The 17,805-nt window shown below is 39.8% G+C and overlaps 2 long non-coding RNA genes across 3 annotated transcripts; both read right to left on the bottom strand.

Moving 5' to 3' along the window:
- Positions 1–694: 694 nt before the first annotated feature.
- Positions 695–1,359, bottom strand: LOC143114739 (uncharacterized). The gene is made up of 3 exons (XR_012984986.1): positions 1,199–1,359; positions 993–1,063; positions 695–866 (listed from the first exon to the last, which is right to left on the bottom strand). It is a non-coding gene; the product is annotated as an uncharacterized LOC143114739 (long non-coding RNA).
- Positions 1,360–3,453: 2,094 nt separating this feature from the next.
- On the bottom strand, positions 3,454–5,028 carry LOC143114745 (uncharacterized). 2 transcript variants are annotated; one of them, XR_012984989.1, is made up of 4 exons: positions 4,747–5,028; positions 3,876–3,944; positions 3,609–3,735; positions 3,454–3,495 (listed from the first exon to the last, which is right to left on the bottom strand). It is a non-coding gene; the product is annotated as an uncharacterized LOC143114745 (long non-coding RNA). The 2 variants fall into 2 exon arrangements; XR_012984987.1 differs by lacking the exon at positions 4,747–5,028 and having other exon boundaries at positions 3,876–4,021.
- Between the last annotated feature and the right edge of the window lie 12,777 nt (positions 5,029–17,805).

The raw sequence follows: 17,805 nt of genomic DNA, 5'->3' as shown, positions 1-17,805 counted from the left end.
GAAACGGACCCGTATCGGAGTCCAGATGCTCTCAGGAACGGATCCGCTACGAAGGCGGATCGCGGACCCGCCGTGGCTCCGCACTGCATCCACTCCGCATCCGCGATTAAAACCTTACCTCCGCGGCGGGTCCGTTTGGGATCCGCAAATTGATACATACATCCGCCGCTGACCCGCAACGGACTCAAAGGCTCATCTGGCCCGGGTCCGTTTTGGACCCGTTTATCTCATTTTCAAAATTCCTTCTGTTCTGGCTGTAGGATAAAACTAGGCAACTATAGGATAAAAGTAAAACTATCACTAGGCCTAGCCTAGGCTACTACAGCAATATAGGCCTACGATTAATCTGCATTGCCTCGTATTTTTAACTTAACAATACTGTCAATAAACCTAACAGAAAAGGTTTAAGTCAAGACATCAATTTACTGTACAAACGTGATCACTACTCAATGGAAATATAAAATGGACATTTATGGAAAGTTACAGGTTATAAGCTATTCTGTTTTTGTTAAGTAGCCTACATTGCCTAGGCTACTTTACATTCATTTTGTGGTCAAAACCTAATTTAGTGCTTTATAGGCCTAGGTCAGTGCAGACATGAAATATTTTATCTAATAAGCTACAACTTCAATGAAATACTGCGCTATGCACAGCTAAAATATCAGAAAATGAATAACTGGTGAATGACAAGAAGTTCAATAAAAAGATTGTTTAATGCTTATTTCTCCTATTACTCCATTTGTGTGGATGGAGGCGGAACACATCTCCTCGTTGCCCGATCCACCGCCGATTGAAACACCTGATTGCGTGTTTGGTGACCTCAGTGTCCGTGGCAGACCGTGTCACCATGTTTTTCCTCACAGCACCTGTAATCAAACAGACAGATATGTTTATGTTTATGGTATGTAGCATCCAAAGCCAAGTATGCTTACACAATACAATATATGAGATAGGTATTAAGGAGATTAAATTTAAAAAGAAACATGACTTACAAAGCTCCTCTGTTCGCTGCACGTTGAGGGCTGGTGTGGGGGTGGAGGGAGTTGAGGAGGGACTGCCGTTCCTGGCCCATAGTGAGGTGGGCGGTGTGCGAGAGGGGAAAAAAAAATTGTATTAAATGGTAGTTATCTGTTAACCATGACTGATAATACACAATGGGGCCTTTCTATTAACTAATATTTCAGAGATCAGTCCCTACCTTGAGTAACTCTCCGTATGTTAAATGCAGGTGCAGGGAGTTGAGGTGGTGAAGAGTGTTGCGGTCCTGCCCCATGGTGAGGTGCTAAGGGAGATAAATGGTTGTGATCTGTTAACCATGGTAGGCTGAGAGCTACAGGGCCAAACAATGGCAAACAAAAACAAATCTCTGGACATGAATTTGTATGTTTCAATATTTTGGTATGCACTATCTATATCAACTCCATGCATGGATTGACATTGAAATCAATGGGCTCTATCTTCCGTGCGGGCGCAATTGACTTTGTATACTCGCGCGTTTGTCTTTCCTATTTTGCAGTCAGCGCATATTGGAATTTTCCCTCCACAGGTACATGCCTGTAAATTAGGGAATTCGATTGCGCCCACGGGGGCGGTTCATCGAAAAGACGGGGCGTGTTCCGGCGCAAACGTTCACTGTTGATATTTTGCAGTTTCAGAAAACAATTCCGCCACAGACCAGGAACTCCCTGGTCTAAAGTCTGTGGCGAAAATGCAGATGCTATTTTAAGGGCGCATGCATGACCACAGGCCTGCATGAATGAATGCGTTGCACACCAATCTACAGACACTTCCGTGCACAGACGGAAACATTCAAAGCCTTGATAATATTTGTCCATTTCCCGGTTTTGTTCGTGCATTGGTGACCTAAATATTTAGTAGCCTATATAGTACAACATCTACATGCAATATCTTTACAACAACGCCTAATTACGACCTATTAATCTGGACAACTTTATAGGCTACAGCCCTATAAAGGCTAAAGTTACTTTTAGTTTTGTTCCAATTTACCGTTGTGTAAGGTTTTAAGCACCAAGCTTTGCTATGTTCCCTCCATCCTTTCGTTATTTTCAAAAAACGTTTTATATCCATGATGGCCTTGAAGTCTTGAGTTAGTGAATTAGCTTAAATCAGCTTTTCTGTTAACCAGCAACAGATAGTACAAGAAAGCAGCAAGTATGGTTACAATTTCTGTACAATTTCTGTAGTTGCTGCATCCATTCATTGTTATTCTCTCTCCTGCTCAAATAAATGTTGTGCGTGAATTAAGTTGATGATAACGTGTTTACAAACTCTGCTTTACAGAAAATATTGTAAATAGTCTACTGTCACGCAGTTAATGGGATACTGTGCAGAGTTGAAAGTTAGGTCAACTTAAACGAAGCCCTTGCTTGGCCGCCTGTGCTGCGCAACGCACACTTAGCTCCTCTCATCTATACAATGTAGTTCCCATTTCTGTAAACCATACATAATTTCAAAGAAAAATATTACCACTCGAGGGAAATCAGTGTGGTGTCCATGTGAAAAAATAGGCATAAATCTAGCGTACACATTTTCACGAATCACTGATGTGTTGATGACATAAATTAGGAAATGTTAGAGGACTTAAGGAGACGTGATGTTGAACTGCATGCCGATGCCATTTAACCCAAATGCCCCAGCGGCAGCACGGGAGAGAAGAGATTAACTGACAGAAGATATGCATTGTCTATAGAGAGGTAATGTTAGATTACATTGTACATTGCAAATATATCACCATGCATTCATAACCTCGTGATTCAGTGAGAATGATCCCAAAACATCGGAAAGTATGTCTTTGTGACAATTCTGTATTACATTTTGTCAAGAGGAAAAATCAATAGCTAACTGTTCCCAACTGAACAGTGATTATAGTGCTGTGAACGCTCCTGGCTGCGCCTGGCAAATACGCCACCATAATAGCAATCAGCTATGGAACAAGCGTGCCTGTTGTTAAAGGGAATGTGAGATGACGCTCTGATTGGTTTATTGCACGTTACGCCCAAACCACACCCATGATTAATGTAGCTACTTCAGACCACCCCATTTTAGATTTGCGTCGGGCGCAACAGTCAATATCCCGCCGGTAAAATAGCATCAGCGCCCAAGATCCGCCCACAAAGTCACTTGCGTTTTGCGCGAAGACACTTCCGTTTCAGACCATTAAAATAGGGCCCAATGTATTTCAATACAATCTGATAATAATGAATGAACTTTTCAGGCAATATTGCATGAATGCAGATGTTTTAACTGACAAAATATTTGGCTGAGATTTTGAAAGTAATGGATAAAGTATGCAGACAATCTGAGATGGTAATGCAGATGCAATCTGTTGATCTGAAATGGAGTGACTACTGCTGTGTTAATATAGATGGGACCACTGTATTCAATATTATTTCAGAGATCAGTCTTTACCTTAACAGTTTTCTCCAGGTTGAGGGGTAGAGACTCGGCTGCCTGGCACTCGGCGAGATGGTGGAGCTGGAGGAATAGATACAAAGAGAGGGGAATGTCTTTAGCACTAAGAATGTTAACCATATCTCTAATATTAATATTATAATTTAGTTATGAGATGTTAAGAGATTATTACTTACTTTGCCAGTGCAATTGGCTTGGGCTTGAGGCTTCAACTGATATACCAGGCGAGTTGGAAGGTACCTCAGAGATGCAAAGTCACCATTTTCTGGCTCTTCACTGTCATCAGAGTCCCCGAAACGATGGCTGTTACATAACGATATCATTATGGTTATTGCAATCCCAACATTTCCAAATATGCATATAGTACAACTATCTCTGGTCTATTTTGGAATGCTACGGGAATGTGTGCACATTACATTTTAACAACCCAGAAAGTATCTTACTTGATCAAGCAAACCCAACAGAGGCAATCGTAACGTTAGATGCTAGAATCCAGCCGATAAAAGTTGACGCTGCAGAACAAACAAAATAGAAGATGGGGACCAAGTTCCATACAGTTAAGTTACGTTAGCATAATAAATCACAAACAGATGCCAATAGCTGTCTGAACCGACTTAAACAGTGATTAAAATGCCAAGGCTTTCATTACAAAGATGGCAGATAGACACTAAAGTTACGTATGAGACCAAACTTGGCAAAATGCAAACGTTAATGCACAGCTAGCTAGAGGCTAGGGCTAAACCATTATCAGTGAGTCAACATGCTAAAGTTGTAGGTAGCTATCATAGCAGACGAGTGCTTCACTGACTTCATTGACTGAAATACCAGTGCCAGTATCACCTTAATCAAGGTTTGCATCGCAAACGTGATTTCAATATATGTATAGCACTAATAGACATTAGCAATAACTTATGCAATTGCACCTAGCAGCATGCTAGCTAGCAGCTATATGCCGCTAGCATAGTAGCACTATATGGACAACAGCGACACATTAAAACAGACAAGACCAGACTAATGTTAAATAATAATGTGTGTTTTTTAAATCACACTAGCAGCTACCATAACATATTCTGCCGAAATTGCTATCCCATTTTAAATCAGATAGGCTACAGACTCATATGAGCATCACAGCTAACAATAACGTTAACTTAGCCTGTTGCACAAAATGACAAACGTCTCTGGTTGCACTAACGTTAACGTTAGTCCTAATATCAAACAACGTCATTACAATCAATAAACATGATGATTATAAAACCACAAAGGCCAATGTTTAGCTATTGTGAATGTCGCAATATATTAATAAATATCACTTACTCGAGAGGGTTCAGCGCAACCGTGTCCCAGCAAAGAAAATATCCACTAGTATGACTCTTCTTGGCTCTTGGTGTACAGTCATGTTCAACCGTTACAGTAAAGTAAAGGCGCGTCCGCGCCCGCGGATCCGACATGGGTCCACTCAGGATCCGCTGTTTGACAGTAGAATTTACGGGGCCGCCTGGAGGCGGAGCTGATCCTCTGTGCGGCACCAAAACGAATGCGACAGTCACGCGGGTTTGGCGACTTGAAGGCGGATCCGCCTAGGAGTCTACTGCTGTGTGGGTATACACAGGGACCACCTTCTTCCTATTGGACAGCTTGTGAGGATGCCACTCACCGACCAGGATGCTGATCCACCTGCCAGACCCAAGACCAGAGCAGACACTCGTAAGAAAAGTCAAAGAGACTACAGACCAGAGACTCAAGAGTTTCAGGAGTTTTCTGATTCGTCCTCTGACATGGAGTATTATGTCACTCGGAGAGAGCCTGTCCCGAGGGTGCTAAATACTGCCAGGCCAGTAGTTGACTTAGAAGATGACCCTGAAACAGAAAATGATAATGACACGGAAAATGATAATGACCCTGAAACAGAACATGGAAATGACCCTAAAGCTGAACCTGTTCATGCAAATGATTCAGACCCAGACAAGGTTGACCACAACTCTGAACCGGAACCCGAGTTCAGGAAGTAGCTCCGGAAGAGACCAGTGAAGCTGGATCGGAGTCTGACCAAGTAGAAGTATCTGAGGTCCTGAATGATGGAGTGCAGCCCAGATCTGAGCCCAGACCTGAGCCTAGACCTAAGAGAACTGCCAAGCCAACTATTACCCTTACGGTAACACTTTCTATGAAGGTTGTATTTATAACACCCTATGAATGCATTCATAATGTTTTATAAGGTGTCTATAAAGCATTGTAACGCTCATTATTACCATCTATATGTATTCACAAGTCGTCATAACCAACTTCATGATGCATTATGACAACTAATTATGAATGATTATAATTTTAATCTGAATAATGCATTATAAATATGTCAAGATCTGCCGACTCACTTGTCAGTTTTATGATGCATCATAACTACTTCTCCCTGCTAAATACGTATAGTGATGCATAAAGAGTTTTGACTTCTACTGTAGTCCTATATATCTATAGCTATAAGTAAATGTAATAAAGTTATATAATAATTTATACATCTCCCTACAGCACACAATTGTAAACAGCTATGCAATATCGTAAGTGTTATTTGTCAGCTCTAAGTAAAGTGACAAGAATATGACCCTATTATTAACAGATATAAGTTCATTGAATAATAAAAGGGTGCAATGAACTAAGTACTGAGTCTGCCATCTTTACCCCATATGCACAATATTATAAATTACTATGCTAATGTCATAGGTGTTATTTGTCAGCTTTAGGTAAAGTAGAGCAAATGAGGTGTTGTTATAAATAGATATAAGATCATTATAAGCAAATATGAGGCACAATGAAATGAGAGCCTGGACATAAAGACAAAAGGAATGCATTTAGTTAACTTTATTTTCATTTAAACCAAAGGTCTATTTTGATTCGAACGATCTTTCATAAGATAGATTTCAGTGGCATTGTGAGTTTTATTCCAAAAATAACCACCACCACAAAATATAGGACTATGCCGTGCCACTTGTGTTTGTGTAATGTGCTCAGAGCATTGATAATTATGTGTGTTGGTTTAAATTAAAATAAAGTGAACTAAATGCATTCCTTTTGTCTTTATGTTCAGGCTCTCATTTCATTTTGCCTCATATTTGTTTATAATGATCTTATATCTATTTCTATAATATATATATATATATATATATCATTTGCTCTACTTTACCTAAAGCTGACAAATAACACCTATGACATTAACATAGTAATTTATAATATTGTGCATATGGAGTAAAGATGGCAGACTCGGTACTTAGTTCATTGCACCCTTTAATTACTCAGTGAACTTATATCTGTTAATGATAGGATAGGGTCATATTCTTGTCACTTTACTTAGAGCTGACAAATAACACTTATGATATTGCATAGCTGTTTATAATTGTGTGCTGTAGGGAGATGTATAAATTATTATAACTTTATTACATATTATTATAGCTATAGATATATAGGACTACAGTAGAAGTCAAAACTCTTTATGCATCACTATACGTATTTAGCAGGGAGAAGTAGTTATGATGCATCATAAAACTGACAAGTGAGTCGGCAGATCTTGACATATTTATTATGCATTATTCAGATTAAAATTATAATCATTCATAATTAGTTGTCATAATGGATCATGAAGTTGGTTATGATGACTTGTGAATACATATAGATGGTAATAATGAGCATTACAATGCTTTATAGACACCTTATAAAACATTATGAATGCATTCATAGGGCGTTATAAATACAACCTTCATAGAAAGTGTTAGACTTACCTATGATGAGCCTGGTAGATCAAGAGACCAGCCTCTGACCATTGTACAGAGGATAGTCATTAAAATAGGAAAACACTAGAAACACTAGTTATTATGCCCTAGACTCCTTTGTTGGTTTATTATTGTCTGTTGAGGACACACAGACATTTAAAAGGGGGAGGGTGTAACCCTGTTGAAAATGTATACATTAATCTAGAATTTGAATACATAATTTCATAGTTTAATAAATAGAATGTGAGGTTAAAAAGTTAAGATTCATTGACCAGCAATTAAGTTATGAGTTTGCTCAATAAGAGAAATGCATATTGGGTAATGTTCATGTTTACTGAGAATAGCATTGAAAATGTTAAATATTTGTTGTTTAGTAATATGTTAAAATGCTTTAAAAATGCCTGTAAGAATAGGAACAGAGTTACACAAATGTTTTGTGAATTTATTTTATTTCTGAAAGTTTTGTGAATGAGCCAATCACATTCAAGTTCAGAGGGCAAGGAAGTGAGGGTGCGGGAGAGAAACGTGAAGACTGAAATGGAGTTGGGAGAAAGCGAAAGAGTACGAGTCGAGAAGCATGTTTGCTTATAGAGAACTGTTTATGTAATGCACCAGTTTAGTAAGTGTTCAACCAGAACTCTTATACAAAGCGTAAATGGTGATAGTTTATGTCCGGTTGAGTGGACGACTCAGCACACACAGACAGAAAGAAGTTTAAGTTAGCTGCCGACTTAGTGGCTAGTGCTTTGCATGGACTTTGCTAACAAGCTAGCAACCAGTGACCAGTAAAGCCTGTGCGAAACTGCGAGACCGACAACCAAAGACCCGACGGAGCCGGATAGCGTTACCGAGTGATGGACTTTGCGAGGTCGTCAGCTTCATGAATCTTCTCTTCAACCGTCTCATCTTCAATGTGAATCTTCTAGTCATATCTCCTGTTGCTGTTGCCTTTGATCCTGCGCGCGTGAGGCTACATTCCCATTGAGTAAAGGTACCATTTTCTTTTGTTTTTGCCTTCGTGGTGAAGCAGCCATTTTGTAAGGCTACAACGCACCCGAGCTGCATTCAGGCCTGCATCACTTGAACATTTGAAAGGTATTTCCAATTAGATTAGCTGCTAGGTTATTGCCGGCTATTTTCTTTTCTTGGGCCCTTACGTTTTCAATGTGAATCTGTATGCATTTATGATTTGAAAAGTGAGTTTGAAAAGAGACATTTACATACTTACCTTCTTTTTCTAAGTAAATCTTTTATACTTTTTATAAAACAGTTGTGGTGAATGACTATTTTGATATTTTAAGTTAATTAAGAAAAAGAGTAATTTTGGTTAAAAAAGTGAAAGTGTTTAAAGGATAAAGGTAAGTCCAATACATTTCATTTTATGTTAAAGTGTACATATTGATGCTTAAATAATGATTTAAAGGGAAAGAGTAATTCATATAATAAGTTAGTAATTACACACACACAAGTTAAACACTGATTACACACTGATAAGTTTATTAGTGAAACCCCACTTATTTGATTGATAGTATAAAGAATTCAGGATAGCCACCTCTCACTATAGCCAAACATGCTAGAGAGGCGCTACACAAGTATACTTGGGCTATAAACATGATTTACATTTGTTGTTATATTTGTTGTTGTAATTCCAATTGCAATACTGGAAGAAATCATTTTCTTAATTCTATCCTCTCCTCCTGTAATCAACTTTGCAGTTTTCTCTGTAATTAAGGGGGCAAATTCAAGGACTATTATAGTCAGGGCTCTCAAGTTTTGAATTTTGCAAGGAGTGAGACTTTGTTTTTGTCAAACAGAAAACAACCAAATGAGAAAAAGCACATTTAGCCCCAAAATGGTCTTTTGAACAGTGGTGGTTCTGTCCGTGTGTGTGTGTGTGTGTGTTTATGAGTGATGTTGTGTGTTGTAAGTGTTTGTGGCAGATTTTGAGGCCTTGATGACTGATACTGGGGGCTCCCATTTAAAGCACTGTGGTTCAGCCATTTTCAGTCATGAGGCCATCCTTAAAAATATTCTTGTTTGCAGTAACAGCCAAAAAAAAAAAGGGTCGGTAGGTAGGTCAATATTTTTTTTTTCCAAGATTCAAAGTAAAAAAAAAAGTAACATTTTGGTCATGGTGATTACGTAGGTATGAATTTAAACAAATGTGCATATTGTGACGTAACTGACTGGGTCCACAACCCGTGCCTTCAGGCGCATCACTGTAAACCTCAATCTGATGCAGGTTATGTAGACCAGCCTTTCTCAAACTTCTTTGACCTGAGGCCCAGTCATGACAGACTTTGGGGTCATAGGGCTCATCTACACGTACCCAACCCCACTCCCTCCAAATCAAATAGTCATTATCATTATCACAATCATTATTATGCCTATATTGTTATACAGTACTGCACTTTCACTTAAATGTTTTGTGACATGCACATCAGAGGACTGCTTTACTAATGTAAGATATAATTAGTTTCATTGCTTTTGCATGGTTGCATGATGCTGCATAAGAAAAGAAATACTTCTCAAAACAGCAACAATTATATGGGTGCTATTGTTTTGGGATGTTTCCCTCATGCAAGCATCATACATTGGTAGGAAATGGAGAAAAAAAATACATGTTTTTTAATGAAGTTTAATTTGAATGCCTGAAGGATTCAGGAAACACAATACCAGCTTTTTTGGCATAAATCACTGATCTGTTGATCTTTAACAGATAGAAAGAAGGCTACAATAGCTTTTGGCCACGTTATATTCAAATTTGACTATACAATACTCAGTGCTATACAGTGTATTATACAGTCTCTGCTCTGTTTCTATGGAAGTTCCAAAAATCAACCCAGAGGAAAGAAAATGTTAAAATGAGAGCTCCTCTCTTTCTCAATTGTTTCTCCTAGACAATAATGAGATCACAGTGATATAAAAATGAGATTATTGCTTTTGTCTCCCGCTTCTCAGGCTTGTCTTTGGAGCTTGGAGTTAAGTTATCTCAGTGTAGACTCCCTTTAATCTACAAATGAGATCTCATCAATATTTTAAATAATGCTCAGTGTTGTCTAATTTATACATCTCATATTTTACTCAGGCTGATCCACCAGAGAGCTCTCTCTGTAAACTCATGCAATTCTCATTTCAGATCTTTTTGGTAAATCTCAGATTAGGCTCCATCAGTTCTGTAAAAGAGATCTCTTCACAAGCTTGAACCGTTCTCATTCTAGTCATCTCACTTTAGTCCTTTTTTAATTTACAAAAGAGATCACAGTGTAACAGGGTGTAGCAGGGGGGAACGCGTTATTTACTCCATCCCTATAGAGGGAGCCGATATAGACTTTAGCCCTTCAGGGACTGGAGTAGGTAAGAGAAGAAGCTGATTTGATTCTGTTAATCAGAGTAGTGCAAGGTACAGAGGGTCCCTGTTAAGTTTGGACGGGTTCCTTCAGGAATCACGATCCCCATTTTCTCGGCAGAAATGGCAGAAACTGCAGTTGACACAAACAACCACAAGGTGTCACTTTGGTGCCACTACTATTTTTGATGCGACTTGACTTACTGCTTCCATGATGCCGTTTCCAAGTCAGTAGAACAATCAGAGAAAGCTGAGCCATTACCAAACATATATGATAATACAATAGCGTGAGTTTATATATCTTATACCCTATTTGTCACGGTTACTTATAGATTTGATAGTGTAACGATAAGCGCATAAGAGCATAAGAGACTTTCAGCGGGGGCACGGAAACTTAAATTGATCACGGTAGTTTAAGCTTACACTTGACAAAACATTGTAATATGAAAATGTAGATGCAATTGTTGTAAGATGGTGCAGCTCCTTTAAGAAAGCACCGTGCAAAAAAGTGCTGTTGAGACTGGAGCGAGTCATATTCAAAATGCAAAAAATAACACCGCAGATAAAACCAATTATCCTCATTCATTGCAACCGCAGCATGCCTGCTTGCCGACGTTTAAACAAAAAAGATATCAAAGCACCTTTTGCGTTTCAATGTAACACGAAATTTTTTTTAAACAACTGTACAAATGATTTAGCTAATTGATTATAGCCTGTACACCAGCAATTGTTGAACATTTGGAAAAAGATCGCTCAGCTGTTGCCACAGTCACAGGCAATGTCAGAAACAACATGAGAGCAGTACACACTTCCCCGAATGTAGATGTTACACTGTCATAATCTACCACCAGCATTTTGGCAAGTTGAAAAATAGATGACTTCTGTGAAATCTCTGCTTTAAAGCAAGACCTAAATGAGTGGAGTTGTGTTGGGAATGTCGGTGCAATGTCCATGCTATAATGGTCTGACAAACGTACTGCCTTTTCAAGCAGTTCATCATCACCTGCGAGTTGAAGGATCATAGGACGTAAAGACTCAAACACATAACAAGTTTCCCGCATGCTTGCACATCTTTGGGAGAGCTGACTGATTATGATGTCCAGAGTTGCATTAAATACCTGCACTTTAAAGTATCTCTCTGCATCGGTTAAGCGTTCATCTTCCGATAGTTCGTCAAAGTGACGCTTCACTCTCCGTGCTCTAACATTTTCAAATGTAGCCTACTCTGAACCCCCATTTATTTGCAAGTGTCTGTGCTGTAGCCTTGGCCTGGTCAAAGGCACGCAGGTAGTCAGAAAGGACCGGTATAGAATTTTCCAGCAATTGCATTGCGGGGGTAGCGACGGGTCCCGGGAGGTCACAGACCCTGGTGCGACTGCACTTGCTGCACCTACTATAGTTACGCCACTGCGTGGAGCGCTAATGTGTCTACTGTAAATCATTTATGTGTGAAAGTCATTAGGCTGGAAGCGCTAATGTGTCTAAGCTCATTAGTCTACTTTCAATAGGCCTACTGTAGGCCTACAGCCTGAGAGGGGGAACATAACCTATAGCCTAGGCTACTGTAGAGTAGGCCTACAGTAGGCTAAACAATCTGTTTTGAAAGTCTGCAACTAAAGTTTCCTAATGGAAGCGCTAACGTGTCTATTGAGCTCATTAGCCTACTTTCAATAGGCCTACTGTACAGCCTGAGAGGGGGAACATAGCCTACTGTAGAGTAGGGGTGTAACGGTACACAGAAGTCACGGTTCGGTTCATACCTCGGTTCGGACATCACGGTTCGGTACGAGTTCGGTACAATGGAAGGAAAAGCAAACAAAAATGCAGAAAGCATTTTTTTTGTACATGTCTCAGCCTGTACCACCTAGTGTCATACAGTCTCTTCCCTGAGCTATCTGCAACAGCCAAGTGTGTAAGATGTAGACTAAACAGTACAATAAGTACCCAGACTCCATCTGTAACTTGTAAACAAAATAAGACAATCAGCTATAAAAATGAAAATAGGCCTACAGCATCTCTTATTTCTGAAAGTGCAAATTACATAGAAAAATGATTTTTAAAAATCCATTTAAGCAAGACCTTCAACATCTGTGTTTAGTTGTTATGGTTATGGTTATGGATTTAGCAGACGCCTTTGTCCAAAGCGACATATAAATACAAAACAACATAATAATATTTAAAAATGAACAGGGAACAGATTAAAATCTAGGTCAAATATAGTAAGGAGAATAGTTGTAGTACACAATAATATCAATTCAATCAATAGCCTAATAAAAAAGCAATGTAAAAAAGGGGAAAGGCAATAATAAAAACAATAATGTCAATTCAATCAATAATATAAAACAATAACATGCTAAGACTACATTAAGGAGAATATCAATAATAAACAATAATGTCAAATTAATTAACAGCCCAATTAAAATAAAACAACATTATATAAACCATAACACATAAGCGCTTAAACAACTAAGTATATGTTGAATAGGAATGTCTTTAGACCCCTCTTAAACGACCCAAAACTACCACAGGAACGGAGACCACTGGGCAGTTCATTCCACCAACATGGAACCACTGAAGAAAAGAGTCTGGAATTAGACCCAGTTTTTATGACTGGTCGACACAACATACGCTCACCAGAAGACCGCAGTGGGCGGTTGGGGATGTAAGGCTTGATTATTGAATTAAAATAACTAGGAGCAGATCTAGTTAGTGTCCTATAGGCCAAAGTGAGAGATTTAAATTTAATTCTGGCTACTATAGGGAGCCAATGGAGAGTAACTAGGAGAGGAGTTACATGTGTCCTCTTTGGCTGATTGAAGACCAGGCGTGCTCCAGCATTTTGAATCAGCTGTAATGATCTTGTTACACAAGCGGGTAAGCCAGCTAACAGTGAATTACAATAGTCCAGCTTAGAGATGACCATGGTCTGAACAAGAAGTTGTGTGGAATCTTGTGTCAGATAAGGTCTGATCTTCCTAATGTTGTAAAGCATAAACCGGCATGATTTTGCAATAGAAGCTATATGCTCAGAGAAGTTAAGTCGGTCATCAATTACAACGCCCAAGTTTCGTGCCGATCTAGTTGGGGTCAGTGAAGTTGAGTCAAGCTGGATGTTAATCTGTTGGGGAATAGCTGTTTTAGCTGGAAACACCAAAAACTCTGTTTTTGAGAGATTAAGCTGAAGGTGCCGATCTTTCATCCAGGCTGAAATATCCTTAAGGCATGCAGAAATCCGGTGGGAAACACTAGAGTCATCAGGTGGGAAAGACAGGTAAAGTTGAGTGTCGTCTGCATAACAGTGATGGTCAAATCCATGGGAGCGAATAGTATCACCTAAGGAAGTGGTGTAAATAGAGAAAAGCAAGGGTCCTAATACTGATCCCTGAGGCACACCTGTGGTGAGGGCATGAGACTTAGATACTTGTCCCTGCCAAGACACGTTGAAAGAACGCCCTTTAAGGTAAGATTCAAACCAGTCAAGAGCTTTTCCAGAAATTCCCAGTTCAGATAGTATAGATAGGAGAATGTCATGGTTAACAGTATCAAAGGCTGCAGATAAATCTAGTAGAATTAATACTGATGACTGAGCAGAGGACTTAGCTACTCTCAATGCTTCAGTCACAGACAGAAGAGCAGTTTCAGTAGAATGACCACTCTTGAAACCAGACTGCATAGGGTCTAGTAGATTATTCTGATGAAGAAAGTCACAAACTTGCTTGAAGACCACTTTCTCCAAAACCTTTGACAAGAAAGGAAGAAGGGAGACAGGTCTGTAGTTCTTCACCTCAGTTGGATTAAGTGTACTTTTCTTTAGCAGAGGTGTAACCCTAGCCTGTTTAAAAGAATAAGGAACTATTCCAGAACTGAGTGAAGCATTAAATACATGTGTGACTGCTGGTAGAACAGCGGGTGAGATAGACTGTAGAAGAGTGGACGGGACAGGATCTAATGGGCATGTTGTTGGACGACATCGCTGAAGCAATTGAGAGACTGCTTCCTCATCAAGAGGAGAGAAAGAGTCAAATGATGGGGTCATACTAACACAAGGCAAAGCCCTCCTTATAGGAGCATCAAACTGAGCACTTATTTTAGCAACTTTTTCAGTGAAAAATGTTGCAGTCATTTGCTGACAGTGAAGTAGTTGATGGTGGTGCTGGAGGATTGAGGAGAGATTTGAAAGTAGAAAAAAGTTGTCTACTGTCAGTGGCGCTCTCAATCTTGCTTTGATAGAATGCCTTTTTTGCAAGTGTAACAGTGGATGAAAAGGATGACAGCAAAGACTGGTAGTTACTAAGATCATTTCCATCTCTGGATTTACGCCATTTCCTCTCAGCAGCTCTAAGTTCCTTTCGTACTGAGACTATACTGTTCGTCAGCCATGGATGGCGAGGTTTAGAACGAGTAGGTCTTGAGGAAAGAGGACATGCTGCATTCAGACAAGATGCCAGTGTAGAGCAGAGAGTCTCTGTAGCGTCATTAACCTCAAGTGTCAAGAATGAGCTAGGAGTAGGTAAAGCAGATGTTACTAATGTTGCAAAATGGTCACTTGAGAGGCTTCTGAGATTACGCCGGAACGAAATTATCGGAGGAGGAGCAGCTGGGTTATCCAGGAGACACACAGAGAATCTGATAAAGTGATGATCCGATACATGTAATGGATTAACCAAAACCTTGTCTGTATTACAGTTACGTACCAGAATTAAATCAAGATCTTTACCAGCCTTGTGAGTAGGAGGACTGTGGACACGTGTGATATTAAATGAGGAGAGTAAGGACAGGAAGTCAATTGCAGACGAGTTATCCAAATGAATATTAAAATCGCCAAGGATTAATAATGGGCATGCATCCATTGGAATAGCAGACAGTAGAATGTCCAACTCGTTCACAAAGTTCCCAAGTTGTCCTGGAGGGCGATAAATAACCACCAAGTATAATTTGTATGGTTCAGTTATCATGATGGCATGATATTCAAACGAGTTGTGGACCTGAGCAGGCAGCAACTGTGTAAACCTCCAATCATCAGAGACGAGAAAGCCTGTCCCGCCTCCTCTACCAGACGAACGACTGGTATGCGAAAGTTATAGTTGTATATGGAAGAGTCTACAATTTGCCTCAATATTTTTAATTGTGTGTAAAGTAATAATCTAGCCTACTAACTGTGAAAATATCACAGTATTTTACCTTTTTTTAAAAAACGAAATTGCTCCTTTCATTTCATAAACAGACTAGCCTACAACTAGAAGTCACGTGACTTTGCCCTTTGACGTTAACTCACCGTAGCATGGTTTGTTTATTAGCCTGGTTAGCGTTGTCACTTTATTTTACTGTCTATGCACTTAACACTACCAGCTCCTCATGTGAGAAGTTGCAAGTTACCCCAACATAAAGGTAATTACCACGCGATTTACATAGCTTTCTGTCATTACGAAATTATTTGATTTAAGCCATAGGTTTTGGCCCTATTTGTATGTGTATCCAAAGGCTGCTGAAGCGCAGGGGAAGTTTTTTTCCCCCTCGTTTCAGTGATTGGTAGCCTACATCATCTGGGTGATGGCTTCGAATATGTGTAGCATTTTTTCCACTCACATACCCAATAACTGCTGAACAACGCCGACACACAGTTTCATCTTATCCACCACTCTTTCGCCTGTACTAACGTTACTGTAACTGAAGTTCAACTTCTCAAACTTGCGATCTTAAAGAGACCAGCGGATCCTCTAACTCTTGTGGGTCTAACCTCAGTGCTGCTAATGACTGACGGACTCGACCGACGACCTGACAAAAAAACACATAGGCGCCAATCAGAGCTTCAGAGCTAAGGCGAGGCTACAGATTAGCGTTAGGTGTCGCTAAAGAACTCCCGTAACTCTCGCTACTTAACAGTAATTGCGCATGGCATTAATTAATCCGCACACGAGTTTTATGTATTTTTATACCGTGTATTCTGCGTGTAAATTCATGCACCGAACCGTGACGCCCGTACCGTTTCGGTTCAATACGAATACATGAACCGTTACACCCCTACTGTAGAGTAAACAATCAGTTTACTTAGTTATATTTGTTTAGTTAAATCCAGTTTTCTACTCTATCTCCATGATATGCTTAGCCTATAAAGACGAAAGACGAAGTCGGGAAAGTGCTTCAGAGAAAACGTATTTATTGAAATAATGAACAGTCTAGATTCTACATTCTACAGTCTAAATTTAAAGCACGTTGAATCCCTGGGAAGATCTGCGTGTTGTGCGGAGGAATTCGTTGATCTTTTTGATGCAGTCCTTCAGTTCACTCCTCCCCATAGCAGGGAACTTTCGTTGCAGTGTTGAGAGACCACAAAGTTTTTCACATTCTGCGGCAATGCTCGCTTGCCCTTCGCTCCATCCCAGTTGGTGGTTTTGCTCCAGGCTTTATAGTGTTCCTCTGTGACGATGGACCTGAAGAGCAGGCATCCGTATCTGCCCACTTGGCCGTAGCTCTGTTGGTGAATCTGTCAGTGACTAATGCGAGAAGCGGGTTCTGTGTTGTAGGCTATGCATTTTTCCGACACTTGGCTGCAAGCTCCCCTCCCCCACCCCCTTCTTTCACAAGCAGTGCAGCTTTCTGAAGCGGTGCCTTTTGAAGCTAATGTAACAAATACCACCAATATTGTTGTGTGGCAATAAAAGTATCCAGGGTTTGCGCAAGTAGCCTAAATATAGGCTATAAATAAATTAAGGACATACAATCCTTAACGTGAAAAAGCTTAACGTAGCTTAATGTCCCAAAACAACAAGTCGTTTTATGCGCTCATTATAAAGAAAGTTTAACGTGTCCCAAAACAGCTGTCAATTAATCACCAAACGTCAAGAGGGTTGAGTCTGAATGACACCGAGTTTTAGACACTGAGTTTTTGAAGTTAAGAAATATTTTCGTAATAAAAATGGTCATTTAACCAATAAAGGCTGAAAACATGTAGCCTACAGTAAAACTGTAGGCTATAGCCTACAGTACATGCAACCCAGCAGAAGACTATTATAGGCTATTGGCAAATCATTGAGCATCATTCACACATTGTATTCAGCGCTAATGTGTCTAGGCATACTGTAAATCATTCAAAATTTGTGAAAGTCATTAGGCTGGAAGCGTGTCTACTGTCAGTGACTAATGCGAGAAGCGGGTTCTGTGTTGTAGGCTATGCATTTTTCCGACACTTGGCTGCAAGCTCCCCTCCCCCACCCCCTTCTTTCACAAGCAGTGCAGCTTTCTGAAGCGGTGCCTTTTAAAGCTAAT

The sequence above is a fragment of the Alosa pseudoharengus genome, unplaced genomic scaffold, assembly GCF_046254945.1.
Source record: "Alosa pseudoharengus isolate Yale_2024_CS ecotype anadromous, Long Island Sound unplaced genomic scaffold, YU_APseudo_1.1 YU_APseudo_1.1_scf_11, whole genome shotgun sequence".
NCBI classification, from domain to species: Eukaryota; Metazoa; Chordata; class Actinopteri; order Clupeiformes; family Clupeidae; genus Alosa; species Alosa pseudoharengus.
The sequence above is the reverse complement of the archived record's forward strand: the minus strand, read 5'-3'. Positions and strand labels throughout refer to the sequence as shown.